Raw genomic sequence first — 15,424 nt, 5'->3', positions numbered from 1 at the left:
AGAGCCCTGGAAATCCTCCTGACAGTGAGGGATTGCAGGGCACTAGGGGTTAAATGAGGACAAGCCTCTCCATTCACCCCTAGTGCTCTGGCTGAGGTTTTACATTTCTCAGCTATTCAGCACTAGAGATGAAGTGGGAGACTTGTGCCCATTCATCCCTAGTGCTCTGTGATTGGCTGAGAAATAGGAAATCCTGATGACTGCTCAAGCATCATCGGGATTTCCCTTTCCTCAGCCAATCAGGGAGCAGAGCAATCAGTGGAGCTTTACTATGCTGACAACTCTGCTCCCCTGATCACTGTGACGTGTGATCAGTGACTGTCTGTCACTGCATGCCACACAGGCAGTCATTGGCCTATATAAGGCCAAGGCGTGCCTGCATTTACCACTCCTGACAGAGATTTGCTAGCATCAAAACCTTTCTGTGCTGCTTGGCTTGCTTTGTCAAAGTAAAAAACAGTGCTTTACTTAGTTAGACTGTGTCACACTCACACTATTAGTCATATAGATTGTTGGATTTTACTGTATTGGTGCAGTCCTGAAATCTACTGTATATAGATAGATAGATAGATAGACACGCAGTCAGAGGCAGATACTGCGTGCACAGTTTCACATTTGTACTGAGAGACAGTCACACAGACGCAGTGTATTCTGCATTATATAGTTTGTATACTGTGCTGCATATTACAAGCGTCACCACTGAAGGAAAGTGCTGCATACAACACACACAGTGCACTTGCATTTTTGGTGTCAATCCCCCCAATAAAAAAATCCACTTTCTGTACAAGTTTACACTTTGTGAAGCATATTAGCCATAAAGTATTTTGCAGGGTGTCAAGCCACACAAAAAATTTGTACAATGACTGGCCAAAGAGGAAGGGGCAGCTTTGGCAGGGGTGGCAAGCAAAGCAGTATGAGTTTGTTTTTAGCTTCAGACCTGAGAACAAAAAGCGCTACTGTTAAAGGTGAGCGTCCATTATTACCACACCATGAACAAGAGGTAGTAGAGTACATGACGCAGCCTGGGTGAAGTGATTGTACCCCCCTTCATTCCAGTCCCAGACACAGGCCTCACAGGTGTCCCAAACAGTCCATGATACACCTTTTCCTCCTAGTTCTTCATCATGGGCTGGAAAGTCACCTGTACGGCAGTATGTAGAGGAGTCCCACCGAGGGGTTGGAGAGGCGTCGCTACAAGCATTCCTTCACGATGCTCAGTTGTTTCAGTCAGCTGACGAAGAGAGTCAGTTCACAGGCTTTTCCCCCACTTACTTTTCACCTGAACACTCTGAGCCAGACGAGCCAATTCAAACTGGCTCCAAAAGGCGGCTGCTTCCTTTAGGCACATATAGGGAAACTGTCTCTTTTGATGATGATGATGATGTCCTTGATCTGACATGGTGCGAACAAGGAGATCATCATAGGCAGAAAGAAGAGGAGGAGGAGGAAAAATAGGAGGAGGAGGTTGCAGAGCACCCTCAAAGAGGGAGAGGGAGGAAGAGGGAAAAAGCTGCCCACACTCTGCAGTCTTCACGTACCAGTGAGGCAAGTCATAGATATCCATCATCAGAAACTGTCACAACAGCTATGCCTCAACAACTGTGGACCGCCACCACGAGCACTAGCTCCAGAGCACCTTTCGGCCCAGTTAGATGTTCACCCGTAAGGGCATTTTTTAATGTCCATGGTTATGACAACACTATGCTCATCTGCAAACTGTGTGCGCAACACTTAAAACAAGGCAAAAACCCAAACAAACTTGGAACAAGTTGCATGAGGACACATTTAAAAAGCCACCACCCGCTAACCTGGCGGGAACACTTGGTCAAAGCACAGAGCTCTCTGTGACCAACTCCGTCCAAGAAGCAAGCTGCAGCTGCTAGATCTTCCTCCGCTGCCTTTCCTCCTTCTGCCACCAAAGTTACCTGTGGTGCTGCCAGCAATTTGTGAGGGGCATGTAGCCGACCATTACCTTTTTCAGGCCCTACCAGCGGTGAGCAGGAGCTCCAACGCAGATCGGCTGCTGTTTTTCCCATTGCTAGCAGTCAAAACCAGGCATCATTGCCATCCCCCACACCTCCTACCCCATCATCCAAACTTTCTGTGGTTAGCATTACCAGCATCCAACCTTCCATCCCCCAGATGCTGGAGCACAAGAGGAAATATGGCCCAAATGACCCCAAAACAAAGCTAATCAATGCGGCAATTGCACAGCTGCTTGCGTTAGAGCTCCTCCCTTACCAGTTGGTGGAATCCAGTGCGTTCCGTTACGCATTCCTCTGTGAAAACCCACAGTACATTATGCCCAAGCGACAGCATTTTGCAGAAAAATGTGTTCCTGCTTTGCAAGAACACGTGCAGAGCAATGTGTCCATGGCCCTGCAGCACTCTGGCAAGGTGCACCTGACAACCGACAGTTGATCGAGCAAGCATGGAGTGGGAAGATATATTTCATATACAGCTCACTTGGTAACTTTGGTGGCAGCAGGGGAAGATGCAGATGCAGCAAGGCCCTCATACCTACCTCCGCCCAGAGCACATGGCCATCCAATCTCCTCCTCGATCTCTACTTCCACCTCCTTCTTTGCCATTGAGACCCAGCACCTTCGATTCGGCAGCATCTGTTCACCCCCAGCAACAACCTGCAGTTTGCTCTTTCGGTGCACAATTCAGACATTGCCACGCAGTCCTGAGGTCGCTAAGCCTGGGTTCCCAAAGCCATGTGGGCGCAGCCACTCTAAATGTCCTGCAGGAGCAGGAGGACATATGGCTAACTTCCAACAGACTCCAGGCAGGCAAGGCCTTGTGTGACAACGGGGCCACTCTACTGGCAGCCCTGCGTTGTGGTAAACTCATACATGTACCATACCTGGCTCACATCATGAACCTGATAGTACAGTGCTTCCTAAGAAATTACCCAGGCCTTCAGCCGCTGTTGCTGAAGGCCAGAAAGTTGTCAGTTGTCATTTCCAGTTGTCATTCGGTCGTACATAGCCAGTGCCAGATTGGTGGATTTACAGCGAAATCTAAATCTGCCAGTGCACCGGTTAATTTGTGATGTGGCCACTCGTTGGAATTCCACCTTTAACATGCTGCTGCGGCTGGCTGAACAACAGAAAGCAGTGGTGGATTACGTGGAAGAGTCTGTTCATTTCAGACGTATACCTACATTACCTTTCTTCAGCCCTGCAGAGTGGCTGCAAATTGAGGACTTGTGCACTGTATTGTCATCTTTTGAAGAGGCCACCAGGATGAACAGCAGGTATCAGGCCTGTGTCAGTGACACCATCCCCATCATATGCCTGCTGGAACAGATGATGGTGGATCTTGAACATGACACAGAGGGGACACTGCATCAAGAGATGACATTTCAAGCATCATCTCAGACATGTGTGCCTACTAGGCATAGTGTACCACAAATCCAGGAAGAGGAGGAGGTGGAAGAGGATGAGGAGCGCTACTCAGCGCTATTCAGTCATGGTGCAGGAATACCTGAGCTCTACATGGGACATCTACAACCTGCAAAGCCAGGACACACTGGGCTACTGGGTATCCAAGCATAAGCAGTGGCTGGAGCTGGCAGAACATGCCATTCAGATTCTTGCCTGCCCAGCCGCAAGTCTGTTATCTGAAAGAACGTTCAGTGTAGCTGGGGACATAGTGATTGACAAGCGGGTTCAGCTCTCCGCAGAAATTGTCGACTGAATCACTTTTATTAAAATGAATAAGGCTTGGATTGGCAATGACTTCAACACCCCCTCTGCAGAGTGAACTGATTAGTCATCAACTGCTGCACGGCCTGCTCACACCATAGTGGGAAGAGCATTTCACAGCCTTCTGGATCTCCTTCTACTCATGGCCCTCTACCTCTCCTCTGTTTCTGAGGCCTATAACTTGCATTGTAGCTGTGTAACTGGCTAATTCTTTTTACGGAGCACCTCCCTCAGGGCTCTCGGCCTCTATCTACTTTGAGGCCTATATCACTTGTAACGGAGCTGTGATTCATAATTAACTATTTGTATTTTTTGTACAGAAATACAGAAAATTTTCTGTCCTTTTGGATAGATAACAAGTGGTATCAGAATGAAATATCTGTATTTTATTAGATAAATACAGAATTTTTTATGGTTTTGTGATAGACTGCAAGAGGTATCACAATTAAATATCTGTATTTTTTGGAGTGCAATACATACATTTGTATGGTAAATACATTTTTTGATAAATAGCAAGTTGGGATCAGAATGAAATATCTGTATTTTTTGACAGAAATACCAACATTTTTCTTTTTTTTTTTTTTTTTTTATAGATTACCAGAGGTATCATAATTAAAAAATATCAGTATTTTTTGAAGAGAAATACAGAAATTTTTATGGCTATTTTGATAGATAGCAAGTGGGATCAGAATGTAAAATCTGTATTTTTTTTTTTTACAGAAATACAGAAAATTTTATTGGTTTTTGGAAAGATACTAAGTGCTATCAGAATGAAATATCTGTATTTTTTATGTAAAAATATAGACATTTTTTTAAGATACTTGGTATCTATTCAAAAGGCAATGAAAAAATTATACATTTCTCTCCAAAAAATACAGATATTTTTTCTGATAGCACGTGTTATCTATCCTAAAACCCATAAAAATGTATGAACTTATCTGAAACAATTACAGATATTTAACCGTGATAGCACTTGCTAGAAATCCACAAATGATAAAAAAATGTATGTGTTTTCAGGCTGATTCCACCAAGCTTGTTCCCTTTTTATGTCATTTCACTAGATAGTAGGTATGGACAGTGTGAATTTAGTTCATCCATTCACGTCTCCAATAGCTACAGCTTCTACACTGTCCATAGAGGTGATGGCCTCAACCTCTAATCCGGTCCTTGTCACAGGGCACAGCGCCTCCTCCTCCTGCTGTTACTGCTGCTGGCTGCCCAGTACCCAACTCTAGATGCCAGATACTAATGCTGTTCACACTTGGTCTCAGAGCCCACTGCCTCCTCCTCCTGCTCTAAATGATGCTGCTGCCTGCCCAGTACCCAACTCTAGATGCCAAATACTAATGCCGTTCACACTTGGTCAAAGAGCCCACCACCTCCTCCTTCTGCTGTATCTGATGCTGCCGCCTGCCCAGTACCCAACTCTAGATGCAAGATACTAATGCCATCCATGCTCTGTCTAAGAGCCCACCGCCTCCTCCTGCTCCTGCTACTGATGCTGCAACCTGCTGGCTGCCCAGTACCCAACTCTAGATGCCAGATATCAATGCCGTCCACACTTGGTCTCAGAGCCCACCGCCTCCTTCTCCTGCTATTACTGATGCTGCCGCCTGTCCAGTATCCAACTCTAGATGGAAGATACTAATGCCGTACACACTTGGACTCAGAGCCCACAGCCTCCTCTCACGCTGTAACTGATTCTGCTGCCTGCCCAGTACCCAACTCTAGATACCAGATACTAATGCCGTCCACACTTGGTGTCAGAGCCCAGCGCCTCCTCCTTCTCCTGATGCCTGCACAGTACCCAGCTCTAGATGTCAGTTACCAATGCAGTCCACATTTTGTCTGAGAGCCCACCCCCTTCTACTAATGCTGTTTTTACTGCTGGCTGCCCAATACCCAACTCAAGATGTCAATTACTAATGTCATCCACACTCCGTCTGAGGGCCTAACGCCTCCTCCTCATGTTGTTACTGCTGCTGCCTGCCTAGTACCCAACTTTAGATGCCGGTTACCAATGCCGTCCACACTTCATCTGAGAGCCCACCGCCTCCTCTTCCTGCTGTTACTGCTGCTGGCTGCCCATTACCCAAATCTGGATGCCAGTTAATAATGTCATCCACACTTCGTCTCAGGGCCCACCGCCTTCTACTCATGCTGTAACTGCTGCCCTGTACCAAACTCTAGATGCCAATTACTAATGTCGTCCACACTCCATCTCAGGGCCTTACACCTCCTCCTGTAACTAATGCTGCCTGCCCAGGACCCAACTTTAGATTCAAGATACTAATGCAGTCCACGCTCTGTCTCAGAGCCCACTGCCTCCCCCCCCCAGCTACAACTGATGCTGCCTCCTGCCCCGTACCCAACTCAAGATGCCAAATACTAATGCTGTTCACACTTGGTCATAGAGCCCACCTCCTCCTCCTTCTGCTGTATCTGATGCTGCTGCCTGCCCAGTACCCAACTCTAGATGCCAGATACCAATGCTGTCCACACTTGGTCTCAGAACCCACCGCCTCCTCCTCCTGCTATTACTGATGCTGCCGCCTGCCCAGTATCCAACTCTAGATGCCAGATACTAACGCCGTCAACACTTGGTCTCAGAACCCACTGCCTCCTCCTCCTGCTTTTACTGATGCTGCTGCCTGCCCAGTATCCAACTCTAGATGCCAGATACTAACGCCGTCAACACTTGGTCTCAGAGCCCACCGCCTCCTCCTCCTGCTATTACTGATGCTGCCGCCTGCCCAGTATCCAACTCTAGATGCAAGATACTAATGCCGTCCACACTTGGACTCAGAGCCCACCGCCTCCTCCCCACGCTGTAACTGATGCTGCCGCCTGCCCAGTACCTAACTCTGGATGCCAGATACTAATGCCATCCACACTCGGTGTCAGAGCCCAGCTCCTCCTCCTCCTGCTGTTACTGCTGCTGTCTGCCCAGTACCCAACTCTAAATGCCGTTTACCAATGCCTAGGCCTAATGCCTCCTCCTTATGCTGTTACTGCTGCTGCCTGCCCAGTACTCAACTCTAGATGCCAGATACTAATGCCGTCCACACTTGGTCTTAGAGTCCACCTCCTCCTCCTGCTGTTACTGCTCCTGCCTGCCCAGTACCCAGATCTAGATGCCGGCTACCAATGCCGTCCACACTACGTCTGAGAGCCCACCGCCTCCTCCTCCTGCTGTTACTGCTGCTGCCTGCCCAGTAACCAAATCTGGATGCCAGTTACTAATGTCATCCACACTTTGTCTCAGGGCCCACCGCCTTCTACTCATGCTTTAACTGCTGCTGCCTGCCCCGTACCCAGCTCTACATGCCAATTACTAATGTCGTCCACTCTCTGACTAAGGGCCTTACACCTCCTCCTCATGCTGTTACTGCTGCTGCCTGCCCAGTATCCAACTCTAGATGCCACTTACTTATACCATCCACAATTGGTCTTAGAGCCCACTGCCTCCTTCTCCTGTTGTTACTGCTGCTGCCTGCCCAGTATCCAACTCTAGATGCCACTTACTTATACCATCCACAATTGGTCTTAGAGCCCACTGCCTCCTTCTCCTGTTGTTACTGCTGCTGCCTGCCCAGTACTCAGCTCCAGATGCCTTTTACCATTGCCGTCCACACTTCGACCGAGAGCCCACCGCCTCCTTCTCCTGCTGTTACTGCTTTTGTCTGCCCATTACCCAAATCTGGATGCCAGTTACTAATGTTGTCCACACTTCGGCCCTGATTTATCAAATAAATGCGCGTACACTTGACGCACGTTTTTAGGGGCCGGTCAGCAAAGTCTATTAACATGAGTAGGGCCCGAGTTCTAGTGAACTTACCTGCCGGTTTCCTGCAAAAATGAGAAAGGATCTTAAATATGCCAATTAAGGAGATGAATTTTCTGCTGCGCGATTCAGGAGGAGATGTTAAACTCAATGGTCAGGTGATAGCAATTGATCAGTGCACACCTGCTCCCTGTTCTGCGTGCATCTCCATTCCATTTTACAGGTCAGTTTGAATCTTTAATGCTTGATGTTTTTTGTGTCAGTGCTACTTTTTTATGTTACATTCTACTCATTCACACACTTCCTTCATTTAAAGTTACATTTGTTGCACTTGTTTTGATACTTTTTCTTTTGGTTGCAACACTGCAAACTAATTTCTATCAAGCTGGATATATACTAAGTAGCACTTTCAAATATGTCATCACACAATAGTATGACTGTAAAAAAATATGTGAACAAACATTTGTGACCTTATTAAAATTTTATTCTAGTTTGACTTTGGAGAAATCAAATATTTTAGTAAAGGTTTATAGGCAAACATGGTATAATACATGTATTAAGGAACATTTAGTGACTTCACTTGTGTGGATATGTCAAAATACATTTAAATGTATAGAAATACATATGCATTTTCATTAGTACTATTTTAACTGGACTGGTTTGTGTGTGTGTGTGTGAGCGCGGGGGGGGGGGTCATTAAGTAAGTTTGCTTTGATGGTTTGCATTGATGTGATTTTTTTGTAATCCTCATTATTGTTAGTTTCATCTTTTGCGGCAATGTTTTTGTGACTGGTTTGTAATGCCAGTTTCTGTTGTTTAGCAATTCTTCAGCAAAGTTTTGTCATTTTTTTCCATAAGTTTCGAGTACAAATGTCTGCATGGTTTCCACTCCCAAGTGCTACTTGACCCCCCTCTTTGCCTTTATCCCATTGTCACATTATGGTATTTGAATGTATTAATAATATGAATATGAATAAATATTAATAATACGAACATGAATACATTGTCATGGTTTTTTGTTTCTTTTTTTGTTTTTGTTTATTTAATAGTCTGACATTTGCACTCATGTTGATTTGCCGCCACACAACTCCTCTGTTCATTTGTGATAGTGGTATAGGTTTGTTGTCATTGTGCTGTGCTGCCTGATATTAGCACAATTGCATACAAACACACTTCCACTTGCTGTCCAAACTGGTTGTCAATTAGTTGTCTAGCTGAGTTGCATACTCATTCTAACACACCTGATGAGGTAAGGAGGTCCAGGCTGCCAAGCACAACATGAAACCACATTGATTGCCAAGCACAACATCAAACCACATTGAGTGCCAAGCTCATAAGCAGGGTCAGGCACTCTTGGAAATGAACTGATGATGTGTTGTTGCCTAACTTAATGGTCATTAAATACTGGAGTGTATGCATTATTGAGGTGTTTACACAAAACAAATAGTACTAGTACATCAAACTTCCAGGGCCAAATCCACTTTGTGCCAAACATTTTCTTGCTTTTCCAGGTTTCTGCAGGTTTGAATGGCTATACATATTGACTTACTCACCTCAGCTTGGTCGTGGAAGCATATAAGGTGGATTCCTTCTTTAACCGGAAGCAATATCATCCATGAATGTTGCTTGTAGCCAAGCCCATGACATCAGAAATCATAGAAACAAACAGGCAATCTTTTCAATTTGAAGCATGTGAAGCAACATGATCCAAAAAGCCCTCTTTGCCTATTTCTTCCTATAATTTCTCTTTTCTATGTATATGTACATACATCTAAATGCATACATGTTTTGCTTCATGTGCAGTCATGTCCATACATACATGCATGAGTGCACATGAAGCAAAACAAGCAATATACACAAAAAATAAAAACCTACCTGAAAGAGGAATGTGCAAAAGTGCGGTGCATTTTTCAGCTTATAAAACAGTTCACACGCACATAGCGGGTCCGCCTTGGCGCACAACGATGAGTTACACACTCCTGAAGTTTGGCGCACAACAATGCACATCAAACAACTCAGTTTAAAAAAGACAATTTTGTTGTTTTTAGCCTTTCAAACATTTCAGAGAAAGGAACATCTTAACAACAATCACAATTGACTTTTTAAACTGTATGTCCAGGGAGATTGGAAAGGAGATCAAATAACTGTGATAGGGCTGAGTTCCCACATGCCGTGCCCCACTCCTCCTCCCCCCACCCCACCCCCTATACCCCAAACACACACTAAGACAAAAACTTGGTTAAATGGTCCCTTTGGGCTGTTTATTAACAAATAACCTAATTAAATATTTTAACTATTATAATAAATAACCATAAAATTAACCATAAATAACAATATATAAACACATAATCAACAAATAATAACAGCTTACAAATAATCACAAATAACTAACCAATACATTAATAAAACATCCTTTCCTAAACACACCCTCTGGTTACTGGTTCTCGAAGGCCCCACTAATGTAACCCTTGGCACCTAATGGGTCTGCACCGACGTGATATGTAATGCTCCAAGCCGCACCTCAAGGTTGTGAATGATACCAGCAGCACTCGCAGCCCTACCAAAAAACAATTTACCACTCCCAACATCAACCTTACCGAGGGTCTCATACCATAGATGAGATCCTCATCCCCACTGAAACAGCCCAATACAACACCTTCCCTCGAGGACCTCACCGCCACGACGCCACAAGAGTGACACCTTGCCCTTGTGCGCCCCACCACACCCTAACCGCTCTCTGAATTCCTTCCTCCAAACCTAGACACCACAGATCTATTCCCACATCAGACAAAGTGCACCTCGTCAGCCTCCAAATACAACCCTAAATCCCCTTCCAACTCCCTATGCCGGACTACCACCCCCGCATTCCGTTCCACAAAGCCCCCCACCGATTTGTTAAGCTTAACCCTAGCTTTATTCACCCAGGCCACTGACCGAGTGCCTCGCCATTGTGTCCTGGCCACCACATCCTACCAGACCACTATGTTACCCGGCAACAAAGTAAGCAGTCTAAGCACGCCCCACCTAATGTCCCTGGATAATTTCCATAACTGGCCTCTTCCCCAAATCATTCCCCCCTTGTGCAACACCAACACATTTGGACTCCTAATCCACAGCAAATACCGATGAACCTCTGCCAGCAGCCTACTCCATTACATCCCAAGCACTCCAATCCACGGAATTACAACTTCGGCATGAGGGAAACCCAGCTGCCGCCCATCCGGCCGTAATGCTGCTTGTCTCGCCCCCCGGCTCACATAGGAGTGCCCGATGATCCAAACAAGAGACTGGGGACCACCTAAAAAAGAATAACAAAATTATTGACAAGATACCAGCCATCCCCTTTGAAAACCAACCACCCCCCTCCACGGCCCATCACAGCATATGTAGCCGCACGTATGACCAAAAGCGATGAAATTCCCTGCGACCAATGCGCTGAATAACCTCCTCCCCAAGGCCCCACCGAGCTGCTTCCGTAGCTGCCCCTATTCTGAAAGAATGCAAGGAAAATGTTTTTGCCTCCACCCCCTCCTTCCATAAACATCTTCTAAAAACTGCCACAAACTGATATCTAGATAATGCCAAACCCTCAGCTGTGACCAACAAGGGCCCACCCCCCAGGCCTAATCACCAAAAATTCCCTCACAGCCTCCACCGGACACACCAAACCCCCACCAAAACTCTTTAAAACAATATCCACCCCCTTACCCCCTAGTCTGTTTTTGACCTGGCCAAATGAATCCTAATTTGCTCACCCTCACACCCCACATCACTCACCTGAATCCCTCCCGGCTTCTTTTTTGCCTGACTGACCAGCTCCCCAATCCTAAAAGCCCCAAAAAAGGCTAAAACGAATGCCACTCTGAACAATGCCTGAAATAGCATGAGAATGCAAAGGTCAAGAAGGTTAGGACTAAGTAAAATCTCTGGGATTTGAATGCAATATTCATACAAAAGAATTAAAATAGGTTTGCTTTGTTTGGAACTTTTTTACTTTAACACTCGAATACTTAATAAGAAAAAGGGGATCAATTATTGAGATGACCCAAAATCAGGAATATTTGCAGCTAACTATCAATATTCAAGCTGATCCACCAGGCAAAAACTGACAGTATTAGCTTTTATTATAGCGAAAATTGAATATTGAATACTGGTTAGGTACATATTTCTTTTATTTATTATGATCATGTAAACCTTAAAAACAACACAATTTTCTTTGTAACCAGATAAAAGATGAGATTTTGATAATAATATATTAAACAGGCTGGATATTTAGTACTAAAATTTGGTAGTTTAGTGTAACTCCACTGTTGTACTGCAAAAATCTCATGGTAAATTATATGCATTGCATAAGCCAGGTCAGCACCAGGTGAGAAGGAACAAACCAACTTCTGGTTTACATGAACAATTACAATGAGTATGAGACAGACCAGGTCAGCAGCAGGTGAGCAGGAACATGGTATGGTAATAATTGTGCGCAGTATATTTTCTTTAAAGAATTTGGAGTTTGCCTGCATTCTGAAATATGCACTTAGACAAAAAAGCAAGCCTGGTATGTGTGCTAGTATTCTAGTAGGCAATAGTGTTGGTCGAATAGCTCACCATTCGATTCGACCGCTTTTCGGTAAAATAATGCATGATTAGTCGGGTGATCGAACGTCGAATTCGAACTCTATTAAAGTCAATGGGGGAAAAATTTGGGTTGTTTTTCAGGACAGTGGAGAGCTTCTAGAGCTTATAAATACATTTAAAAAGACATGTCAAGACTCCTCCAGCTCTGCACAATACTGTACAAGTAAAAAAAAAATAAGGAACTCTTTTTTCTGTTGCTGGCAAGGCCATTTTATGGGGCGGACAAGGAAACATGCCGGATTTTACACGGTCTCCGAGTACAGCCAGAGAGGGACATGAGGGGGTTCCTCTGGTCCAAAAATTAGCCACCAGGTTTCACCGCTCCGTTAAAAGCCATACACAGGCTTGAGAGTACAGGAAGAGGTCTCTGAGGGGGGTACTTCAGTTCAAAAATTTAGCCAGCTATACAGATCTGTTTTAAGTTAAAAGTGACAGGTGGCAGCAGCAGGAGGAGGAGGCCGTGGGCACTGAGACGGAATGGGGACCGACATCATTGGTAACTGGCATCCAGAGCTGGGTACTGGGCTGTAGCTATTGGAGACATGAATGAATGAACGAGATTCCAATCTCGATGGGGACAGATTGGAATCTCGTTCATTCATTCATGTCTCCAATAGCTACAGCTTTGACACTGCCATATAAGTGATGGCCTCAACTTCTAATGCCCTCCTTGCTCCATCTCAGGGTCCACCGCCTCCTCCTCATGCTGTTACTGCTGCCGCCTGCCCAGTACCCAGCTCTAGATGCCAGTTTCCAATGCTGTCCACACTCCGTCCCAGAGCCCACCGCCTCCTCTTCCTGCTGTTCCTGCTGCACGCCCCAGGCTTAATCAATATGAGCCATCAGGATGCAAGTATACTTCCAATGAGCCAGCTGATTCGAGTGGGTGGCATCTGTAACCCTGGAGCGCAGCTTGAAGCGTAAGTGAAAGTGCAAGTCAATCACATCCAATTGGTGCAAATCTGCCAGTGTGGCGCTGTAGAAATTCCCTTCGATGATGTCCCAGCCCACATTAGGTATTGGGTACTCTAGCACTTCACCAGCTTTGAATCCAACAGACATGAACATGTTGCATATCACCAGACATTTGGGGCTCAGCACCTTGGTGAGCCGAATAAACAGGTGGTCCAGGTTGGTTTTGTACATTTGCAGTGATTGCTCATGATACCTGATAACATCCTATATACACGAGTTAATGATGACAACGTCAGGCTGAGGTCCATGTTGGAAATTGGCCAGCCCGCTCTCTATGTACTTTGAAGAAACACAGGTCAGGAAATAAAACCTTAAGTTGGTGGTCAGTTCTGTAATGACGCACTTGACGGTAAATTATGGCATTGTGCATTTCACCCAGAGATCCCCCAACGTGCCGTTTGCAAATGACATGTCACCCTTCCCTTTCAGCTGCTTCTCAGTCCGAAAGTCATCATTCTGCAGTATTTTCACAAGATCCTTGTTGACGGATCTTTGAACAGAGTCTCCCAGGACGGCCACATACTTGTTGTGGAGAAGTCTCCGGAGGTCTGCTGAGCTCAATAATTTCATGGCTTAATGTGGTCACCCAGGACCTCTTGGTTCCCAATAAATATACCCGTGTTTCCCATCTCATCCCCCCAACATATACAGAGGGACTGCTGTCCCACGTCCCAGTTCCGGGATAACACACAGAAATTCAGTCCGATAAAGCGTGGTACCGAAGGATGAAGCAGAAGACGTGGCCTTCTACATTCAATCACAAATATCAGATTACACACTTCGGGGTGTCATTAAAGATGCACTACACCCAGCTCTAGATGCCAGTTACTAATGGCTTCCACACTCCGTCTTAGGACCTGCTATCGAGTGAAAGCACATGAAACGAAACGGGGCTTGGCGGAATCAGCGGGGAAAGAAAATCCTGTTGAGCTTGAGTCTAGGCTGGCATCTAGAGCTGGGTACTGGACAGTGGGCAGGCAGCAGCAGTAATAGCAGGAAGAGTAGGTGATAGGCCCTGAGTAGTGTGGAAGACATTGTAATCTGGCATCTAGAGATGGGTACTGGGAGGAGTAGGCAGTGGGCCCTCAGACGGAGCAAGGACGGCAATATTGTTTGTGGCCATCACCTATATGAACAGTGTAGAAGCTTTAGCTATTGGAGACATTGCTGGTTAGGGGACTGCCTTTTCCTATCTGCTAGCTGTAACTTTCTAAAATGCTGAATGGACAGCCTTGTTAACCGGCATCTACAGCTGGGTACTGGGTACTGGGCCGGCGGCAGCAGTAAGAGCAGGAGGAAGAGGTGGTGGGCTCTGGAACAAAGTGTGGATGGTGTTAGTAACTGGCATGTAGAGTAGGGTACTGGGCCGGCAGCAGCATCAGTGAAAGCCGGAGGAGGAGGCAGTGGGCCCTGAGAAGTGTGGATGACATTGTTAACTGGCATATAGAGCTGGGTACTGTGAGGAGGAGGCGTGAGCCCTGAGACGGAGCAAGGACGGCATTAGTGGTTGAGGTCAACACCTATATGGACAGTGTAGAAGCTGTAGCAATTGGAGACATGAATGGATCAGCGAGATTCGATTTGTGGCTCAGCACCTCGGTGAGCCGAATAAATAGGTGGTCCAGGTTGGGTTTTCAAACTGGCTCCAAAAGTAGTGTTGGTCGAATAGGTCACTATTCGATTCGACCGCTATTCGGTCGAATAAGATTCTTGTACAAAGAGAATATCAGCTTTGTGATTTTGAACTTCCTGTAAAAGTGATGCTCTTTTAAAAGGACTATTCAGTCCTCTAGCATTAATAGACAAAAATTGAAGACCCATGTCAATATCAAAATCTTCTGCAATTGGTGGGCATCGTGATTGTGAAAAAAACAAGGCTGGTCAAACTTAACAATTAAAGACAAAAAATAGGTACAAACAGAGATGGAAAAAAGAAAAAGAAAAAAACTGAAGATCACTAAGAACAACCTGAAACAATCCAGGATAATGGGCAGAGAGACTCTGCTTTGGTTTCTCATGGAGGGGTGAGAATCCATTAAAGGCACTTACTTAACAGAACCTCAAATTGGGAAAAGAGAAAAAAAAAACAGGCATGGTAACGAGCCAGTAAAGCAGCATATCAAATCGGTTGTTAACCCTCAAAATCGGATCATATAGACTTCCGGAGAGGAGAAGAAAAAATATGACCTGCCTATGTCTATTCAGAGACCTTGCGTACGGGAGTTTGATCTTGGTGATTTCTTTGAGAATCCTCCAAAGTAATATTCCAGCTTGCTAATAGTTGTTTGCCAACCTCCAAGTTGGGCATTGGATAGTTCTT

General features: G+C 45.5%; 1 pseudogene; it reads right to left on the bottom strand.

The window, feature by feature from the left end:
• Window positions 1-10,750: 10,750 nt before the first annotated feature.
• Window positions 10,751-13,674, bottom strand: LOC140344393 (PC-esterase domain-containing protein 1A pseudogene; annotated as a pseudogene).
• Between the last annotated feature and the right edge of the window lie 1,750 nt (window positions 13,675-15,424).

The sequence above is a fragment of the Pyxicephalus adspersus genome, chromosome Z (assembly GCF_032062135.1).
Source record: "Pyxicephalus adspersus chromosome Z, UCB_Pads_2.0, whole genome shotgun sequence".
Lineage (NCBI taxonomy): Eukaryota > Metazoa > Chordata > Amphibia > Anura > Pyxicephalidae > Pyxicephalus > Pyxicephalus adspersus.
Note: the sequence above shows the minus strand (reverse complement) of the source record. Positions and strands in the feature narration are given on the sequence as shown.